The sequence below is a fragment of the Sinocyclocheilus rhinocerous genome, unplaced genomic scaffold (genome assembly GCF_001515625.1).
Source record: "Sinocyclocheilus rhinocerous isolate Xijiao unplaced genomic scaffold, SAMN03320098_v1.1 scaffold659, whole genome shotgun sequence".
In the NCBI taxonomy this organism is placed as follows: domain Eukaryota; kingdom Metazoa; phylum Chordata; class Actinopteri; order Cypriniformes; family Cyprinidae; genus Sinocyclocheilus; species Sinocyclocheilus rhinocerous.
In genome coordinates, this window is record NW_015652995.1 from 525,268 (window position 1) to 534,602 (window position 9,335).

The following is a 9,335-nucleotide window of genomic DNA, read 5'->3' on the forward strand; positions in this document are numbered from 1 at the left end:
AACAGAGAAAGCTTCCGTGCTTGGTACCCCGGTGTGCTCCGAATGTCATGCCATTAGAGGCTGTGAAATGAGGTGCCACTCATGAGTGATTATGCTGCTGGGAGAGGAGAACATATAGACCCTCACTTTCTGGAGCTACTACTGCCTAAGTCTCACATAAAGCCCCTCTGATAAAGGGACACACACTCGCTTGCACTCACACATCTTCATCTCATGCTGATAATGTAGGAAGAACGCTTTCTCTCTCAAAACTTCACTCTAATCCCTTTCAGGGCAGCTTTAAGTTTAATGGAAAAGTTAAAGTGTGTGTGTATGTGCATATGTGAGGAAAACTGAGGTGAGAGTGATAAAATGTATAGGGAAAAAACTGAGGAAATATGGCAGATGTATCTTATTGTTAAAGGAAATATGAGTGACCACAGTGAAGAGATTTCGGGAAATTGTTTTAGGTCATGGTTTGTATGAGTTTTAAAGTATTCAATAAATGAAAGTGGTTCTAAAATAAAATACAAATTCTAGAAGTTCAGTTTTCAAAGAAAATAATTCTCGGTTTTGTAGTCTACAGTTATTATTCAAATAACAATTGAAATTGTGAATAAAAATTAAAGGAATCAGTTTCTGAAAAGATATTTATTTGAATAATTAAATAGAATATCATATTATCCCAAACTTATAAAACATTATATGTTTTATTACATTATTATAAAGTAATAATACAATAGTAATTCTCTAAGTTTTTTAGCTTTAAAAAAGTAAATGAAACCTGTAAAACTGAAAAGAATAATGTTTTATTAAAACTTAATAATAATAATACTTTTTTATTGTTGTTGTTACTGTTATTATAAAAAAAACTAGACATCTATAATTTTATTATAATTATTATTTTATTATTATTATTTTAATTTGACAGGTTTCATTTACTTTTTTAAGCTTCTTGCAATTATCAGCACAAACAAAAACGTGATTTTTTTTTTTTGTGTGCTAACAAATTGCTTTTTGGTCTGTCAGACTGATTTCATTGTTATGTTGGCAGACACCGTATACCCTTAAGCATTGATTATAATAAAAAGCTGGAGTTTTCACAGATCTGTGGACTGAGAGGAGTGAGTTTATTTATGTCAATGTCTTTTCAGAGAAGATAAATAAGAATGAGAGATATAGATATGATTTGTGTTCATTTATACTTCTGTAAAAATTTCTGCTCCATATAGCATAACAACAGTTCCTCTTCAGGAACTCGAGCTGCGTCGAAAACGCTAGGGTTTATTTCTTTTTTTATAATATGTGACATTTATTTTTAAACTGTCACTTGGAAAGGAAATATGATTACGGGAATCTAGAATCTAAAATAACATTTAAAGGAAAATTACATCAACACTTATATAGCTCTGAACTGAATCACTGATTTGGACAGATCTAAAAAAAAAAAAACTACTTGCTTTGCAAAATTTTGCCTGGCTAGTTAAACAAAAAAGTTAAACAGCCTCACTGCAGTCAAAATGTCATCAAGCCATGCTGTTTAGTGGGTTGTGATGAAAAGAGCGTCTCCGTGCTCATCTCATTCTGGTCTTATCTTTCACTCACCACTCGCACTGGACACACTGAGTCTACCCGTCACAAACGTTGTGTTGTGTCTCCTTTTATCCCCGCAGAGGGAATACGCACAACCCTCACACTCTATTGGGTATTGCAGTGTTGTGCAAAACATTGTAATGTTTCAGCACAATAACATATTGCAAGCTGCCATTGTCCATACAATCTGCGAGATCCGCTTGCCCGCATTGTGCTTATTACTCGGATCGTGAGGTATGAACTTGGCATGACTTACAACGTAATTTGCAGTCTACGCCGTACCATGCACATCTCCTCACTCCCCTCTGCTCTGGCTCCCCTGACAGAGTCAATAGGGGGCATCCCTCATCTGTCCAAAAGACAAACCGTAGAATACTAATTAGATCTATATTTGTCACCACTGCTAGCACTTGCCCACACACTCACAGAGCTTTCTTTGTCCTCTGAGGTTGTAACTAGTTGTGGTCTGGTCTGCTCACCCAAACAGCAAACCACCTTGAAGACCAAACGCCCTTTAAGTCGACTGGATATCACTACTTGTGTGTGTGCGGGTACATTCTCCACGAGCTCCAGAGAGAAGGAGCAGACCCTCTGCTGACTGCCTAACCCAGAGGGGTGGCAGCGGCGCTTGCTGAGTGCAGCTCTGCTCAATCTGGGGGCCAGATGGCTGCAGGCTTTGGGCAGGTAGTGAGGCAGTGAGTCTGTGAGTCGAGTAGTCAGGCAGAGCAGATTCCCCCAGCTCATCTTAATACCCTCTTGTGCCACAGCCATGGGCAAAGGCCACAGACAGGCCAGCGGCCCCCTAACTGAGTCTTCAATCACTATGTTTGTCTATCGGTGTAAGTCCGGCCAACTATTTTGTTACTTTTTCTTCTTTTTCCCTCTTGTGGAAAAAAAAGTAGGGTGAAACTCACTAACTCACATTCTTCTAAATTCAGCCAAATAATTCATGTTTACAATAAAAGCTACTGTAAAAATGATTTTTTGAAGTTGTAAATAAAACAAAGGTTACTGGAGTACTTCTAACAAGAAAATACTATTGTAGTCTGATTAAAATTTTATGTTTAGTTCAATGTGTTGGGTTTCTTTGTAATTAACTGTGAAATTTACAGGCAACTTCTGAGTGAAAATGGTTTATACACCACTTTTCTTTCCAGTAATACCAAATTAGTAACAAACAAACAAACAAACAATAAATAAATAAATTAATAAATAAATAAATAAAGATTTTTTTTTTTAATCTTGGAAAACAGTTGGTATTCAACACAGGGCAACACATTATGATTACTTTTATTAATTACATTAACAATCATTATAACATTTTATAGTTATTCATTAGTTAACATGCATTCACACAGTCAGAAATGTTATTAAATATGTATATAAGAAAAGTATGTGAATATATTTTTTCATAAATCAAAAAAAATATTAAATCACTGATCTGTTAAGTTTAATATAATTTATTGCTAATAACTTAACATTATTATTAATGATTTAGAAAATTTGAAAAGTTACTTTAAAGTTTTACCAAATGCATGTATATTATATTATATTATATTATATTATATTATATTATATTATATTATTATAAATGAAGGCAATACTATATCATATCAGAGTTCTTTCATATCATGTTTTACTTATTTTTTAATTGAATAAAACATATTTTAGCAAATGTCTTAAACATAAATAAAAGCAAATAAATGAAAACCTAATTTTTCCTCTTCTATTCAAAAGTAATTTAAAAATACAAAACTAAATACAAATAAGTGTTAGACTATAAGCAAAACAACTGAAAACTAAACTTAGTTGAATGCTGTAAAAGCAAATTTCGTACAAGCATTAGTCCTCCCAAAGGCACAATTTACATAAAAGCAAATGGATGCGTCATGGGTCCTAATAGAATATTTTGCCTTTGGCTGGGCTTGTGTATCCATGTGCATGTGTATGTTTATATGCGGGTGCTTCCCTGTACCACCTGGGCTTTAATCGGTATGACTGGCAGGGAGACTCCGGCAGGATGTGCTCAGCGAGGTGAGACTGGCACCACCCTTCCACGCACTCCACACTCTCTTACCTCCTTCTCCCTGCTCTCCCTCCTCGTATTATATAAAGAGTGGCAGCAGGCAGAGTGACAGACTGCCCCCAGAGATGACACCTGTCACAGAGGGGAGCACTGCTAATCTACAAGCCTCATTTTGTTTGAACTCTCTGTCACCTCACTGTCAAATCCTCATCTTCTCAGTCACTGCCAGCGTCCCTCCCCTCAGCCTCTCTCTATTGCTCCAGCAACCATCCCTCCCCCACAGACGACACCCCCAAGCTTCATCGCCCATGCTACCGGCACTCTGACCAACATCGCTCTGTGTAGACGCCCGCCTGCCCACCCGTCCGCCACACACACACACACACACACACACCAATAAATCCTCCCTGAATCCTATATGCACACACTTGTGTATTACATGCATCAGGATGGATTTCTATTTTAGTTGACGTTTTTCTGCACGTCTGATTTGGTGTTGATGGGGTCAGGATTGTCTTGTCATTCACAATAAGCAAGCATCAATGCACAGAATACTAATTTACCGGCGATATCCATGCAAAATACCCACAGATTTACTACTAGTACTTTTCTGTTCCAGTCTGTACCATTACAGAACTGATCATTTTCAGCATGATCTAAAAATATTAATGATTAAATAACAGAACTAGCAATCTGTATAGCGATAATCCCAATACACTCGCATTAAAAAGACTGAAGTGCTGTGCATACTGCGAAATAAAGCCCATTCATGCCGGCAAAAGCTAGTGTGCAATCGCGTTAAAGAGTGTGAATGACCGCGCTCTGAGGCCGAAGTCTCAGTGGAACAACCCTCTCCACCCCCTGCTCAAATATCTGTTTTGTCCCTTTTGCGTCCAGCCTGTATTATAATTATAATGTAATTCATTATGACTCCGCAGCACATGGCACAAAGGGGGAGTGCTCCCCCAAAGTCCCTCCTTGCTGTTCAGGCTGACCCAACACGTCCTACCTCACCCTGCAGCTCCTACTTCCCAGGCATAAATGCAGCCTCACACCCCCATCTGAATCATGTGTTCCTCCTTGTGTTGATTAAGATATCAACACCCTGGGTGACAGCTGTGTGCAGTTCCATCTCATAAGGCACACTTTGAGGTCCAGACCAACGGTAGGTGCACCGTGGATGTCCTCGGATCTATTAGAAAGAAATGTCAGAGTCAAACCAACTGCAAACCACTGGAGAACAAATAAGAAAAATCAAATAAAGAACATTAAAAAAAAATAAAAATTTATGCAACAGTGTTTGGAAAGGTGCTACTTTTGCAATTAGTGCAAAGTCAAATTACAAAATCTGAATAGATTCTGTATTGGCAGGATTAAATCACCGTTAACTTTGTCTGTTGCACACACACTGAAAAAATAAAAAATAAAAAAAACATATCATACTAAGGTCCAGCTTGGGCTCCAGTCAACGTATTCAAAAGCTCTCCATTAAGAGGAATTATCTTTTCGAGACACATGATTGTGTCCCAAAATTACTTTCTTTAGGAATGTGTTGGGCTTAATTAAATCCTTTCGCTGAACAGGATGCTGCATTTTCGACAATGGTGAGGCCATTCCCCATTGAACATAATGGTTCTGAGGTTAAATTGAAGGTTGTGTGAATTCTGAAGAGAGCGGCTTTTGCTGTACCCGAAAGGGTGCATTCATATTCAAATGGTTGAAGATGTACATGTACCCGGACTAAAGTACATGTATGTTGCATGTATGACATTAAAAATATTATAATGTAACAAATCAAATTAAATCAATAATAAATAACCGCAGTGCAGTCACTGAATGTGACGCAATGAAGGACGCTGCGATTTATTTACTTACAAACATAGGATAAAAATGACTTCCACAATAAGAAATGTGTAGTGTATGTATTATTCATACACATCAGATGAGCAACACACCGACAGGTACACAAAAATCTTTTCAAAACATAATCAGGCTTGTGCATCTCTCACACATGCAAAAATTGAAATAAGCCATTATATAGGATCACAACCTGCCGTAGCACTATTAAAGCTGAAATCAGTATGAGGCATATAACACGTAACAACATGCCTTAGCAGCATAATAAGTCTGTTTAAGATGGGAGCAATGACTTATGGGAGAGTCGGAGACCACGCACGCTCTCTCCTGCAATTGGACGCCCAACATCAATCCACCATTGCACCTTCCCAATTAACACCTCGCCTGGCAATCGCTGGAAGGGCATGAGGCTGACTCCCCTGGCACCCGCTACCTGTCTCGGCTCCTCTCAACACGTGCCCACCTTCAATATGGAATTAACAGTGCAACTCACCCCTCTCGGACCCAGCGTGCCTCCGATTAAGCCTGTGCGGGTCTGAGATATGCCAGCCCTTCTCAATGAAGGTTACTGGGGGTTAAGATTCCGAGTGCAACGGGGGTCAGTGCCAGCTATTGTGCCACCATTCTTTTAATATTAATTAAACTCCTGTATGAATAAGTTCCCATCCTAATTCCACTTCCAATGAACACCTGATAAGAGAATCATTTTTATGGCCACCTGGGTGCTCGAGCATATCACAGTTTATAAGACCTTAATAAATCTAATAAGTTGTTGGGGCTTAGCAAGGGGCCTTTGTGTGACAGAGAAAGTGCTTTTCCCTCTCGCTTCAATTGAAAATGGTGCATTTCCATAAACACAAAGATGGGGCATTTTATCAACAAGGATCCAGCAGAAATCTTATAATGGCATCCATATTTGTATTAACACACACAAACAAAGCTTTTAAGATGTTATTAATTATTAAAAACAGGGCAATGTGTTTTTTACCTTTTTTTGTAGACATCTTCCCTTCCACCTTACAGAATATATTTATTAATTGTAATTATTAATTATTTTCAATAAAGTTTACAAAAATAAATTAGACCTTAGGTAAAGATAAATTAGGTTTTGTCTTATATTTTATATCCACAAAGATTTTCTTTTTTCTTTTTTAATTTAAGGTCCACAAAAAATAAATAAAAGTAATAAAATAAAATAAAAGTAATAAAATTAAATAAAATTAAATTAAAAAGGTCATTTTTATGAAGGCCATTTTAATGTAAATTTAAACAACTGACTAGATCTAGACAAATAATAATAATAGTAATTAGAATAGCATCACACAACCCAAATATCAATTGCTTTTTGATATCACCATAATTCTTGTAAATCCATCAAATGTTGAAAGATGCTCACTGCACCAGTGCTCCCTGTAACCTTTATGAGTGCACTGAATGATGCCTATTAAGCATCTCAGTGATCAACACCACAAATCCTCGAGTATTTGATACATCCCAACTTAAAAAAAATCATAGTGAATTAATGCCTGAAAAACTCACTTGTACCTGCAGGAAATTGATTCACTTACTTGCTGTGTACTTGTATTAAACATGTAATTATTTTTCTACTTTCCTCATGCTCATAAAATGGTAAATTATAATATTTTCTGATATAGTGTTTAATAAAAGCACACTTATTAAAATGGTAATTTTTTTTGATCTAATGCTTAACTGCAAAACCAGCACATATTGTGGATGGTATTATGATTGTATTATCTTTTACTTTGGGTTTGACATCATTAATCCATCTACTTTTCAGAGATATTATGAAGTGTGGATCTGACACAAGCGGCTCCCTTCTGGAAGACACCATCAGCAAATTCAATTTTTAACCACACTAAATAGGCAGGTGAACAGCGGTCAATTACAATCTGTGATCATCTACATTCAAAATTCATTTCAGCCACATTATAACAGTTTTTCAATTTAGTGCTTTTATGAGTTGCAGCAGCAATTAGACAAAGCAACTGATATAAACTCAATCACTGCAGCCTGACGACTGACGACTTAAATTAGATTACTATCTGCGCATCATACAAGTAGCATTGGCTTACTATTTGTAAACTTCAATTATTTGATCAGCTAGTATCAATCAAAAGAATTGAAATATGTTATACGTTAAGAGAAATAAATAAACAGCCGTTTACATGCCATGAACTAGAAACAGCCATGTGTGTTAATTATGGAAAATAAATAAAGAGAAACAGAAATTGCTCCAATATCTTTCTAGCCAACATGGAAATAAATTCAAGACTAAATTGCAAATAATATTATATTAAGGTATCATCCATTATACAGTCATATAAATCAAGAGAAAAAAAATGAAATTATATCAACATTTCTCTAGCCAACCTGGAAATAAACTGCAAACAAAATGAGAGAACATTAGAAAACTGTAATGGAATAAATGGATATTATAAAAATAAGATAAAACTAAACAGATCAAAGAGAACTGCATGCAAAATCTTTGACATACTCCATAAGGCTCTTGAAGCACAGGTCATATAGCATGAGAACTAAGTGTCCCTTTACCCTTGTGGAATAACAATAAAGTATACAGTAGCCATGTTTCTGCTGGTTAAATCTGCTGCACCCACACTGTGCACTGTTCAGTCTTGATTGACAGGAACACATAGTGAGCTATTAGCTGATTTTAAGTACAGGCAAATCCCACATTTGTCAGTTTCCAGCTGATGTCTGTTTATGGAACAATGAGGCCCAACTCTCCCCTTCTTTTCTAAAAACAAGTGGACCGCAATCTCACACACCTGTAACACGAGCGAACACAAGCCACACGCTGGCATATGCTCTCACACGCCGCACGACACACATATCGAATAAAGCCATCATGTACTTATTAGAGGATGGGTTTGGCACAGCGTGACAGCCTTTATACATGACTGTCTATTAAATACTCCCACAAACAATACGGGTGAACTTTGAAGGCTACCCTAAAGACCTCCCGTACACCTCTGCTTAAGAGATGTTTTTTGTTGTTCTATTCATATAACACATTAAAAATATATATTTACACAAAGAAAAATGAGGTAAAATGCCCTTGACATAGCATTTGTGGGTTATGAGGAAATTTGTTTGGATATGTGTTTAGGTTTCACTAAGTCACTTCTTATTTATGAATATGACAAACATGATAGATGACCTTGTCCTCTATGTTGACACTTTGTTTATTCTTGTACATGTTGATTCTTCGATACTGAGATGAGCACTGGCCTTGGATGCTTCACCTCTGTATATTCTTTTTGAAGACGAATTGCAAGGAAGGAAATTATGGTGTTGCTTTTCTTTGTGAGGAGATGCTTTCTGTGTGAAACCACAAAGTGTTCTGATTGAATCTTGCCTTAATTCTGAATCTTTGATTCTGGACCTCCAAGTTATAAATAATGCATTAAAGGATTTACAATGTGCATTACGAGGCCCATGACTGAACTGCCAGAAACAGCGAGACAAAAAAAAAATCAGTTCTGCTTTGTAGTTAAAGTTCTAATTTATTCCAACATATAATAAGGTTTAAGTTTAGTTAAGATTATTTGCCGTCGTCTTTTTTCTTTCTTTCTTTTTCAGTCTACGATGGCTTATTATTTTTGCGGAGAGGTGTTTCAGGCCTACTGGGACCACTTAAAAGTTTATGCAGAGCACCGGCCAAGTAACACAGAAAAAGCCTTGAAGTATACACACATAGCGCCTTTTCTCTGAGCCTCTCAGGCCTGGCCAGGGGGAGTGTTGTTGGTTTATGAGAGGGAAAATAGCCCAAGCTTCAGCAAAAGTGAAACAGGATTAAGGCCTTTGTGACACACACAATGGTTAGGGGAATTAGCAATAG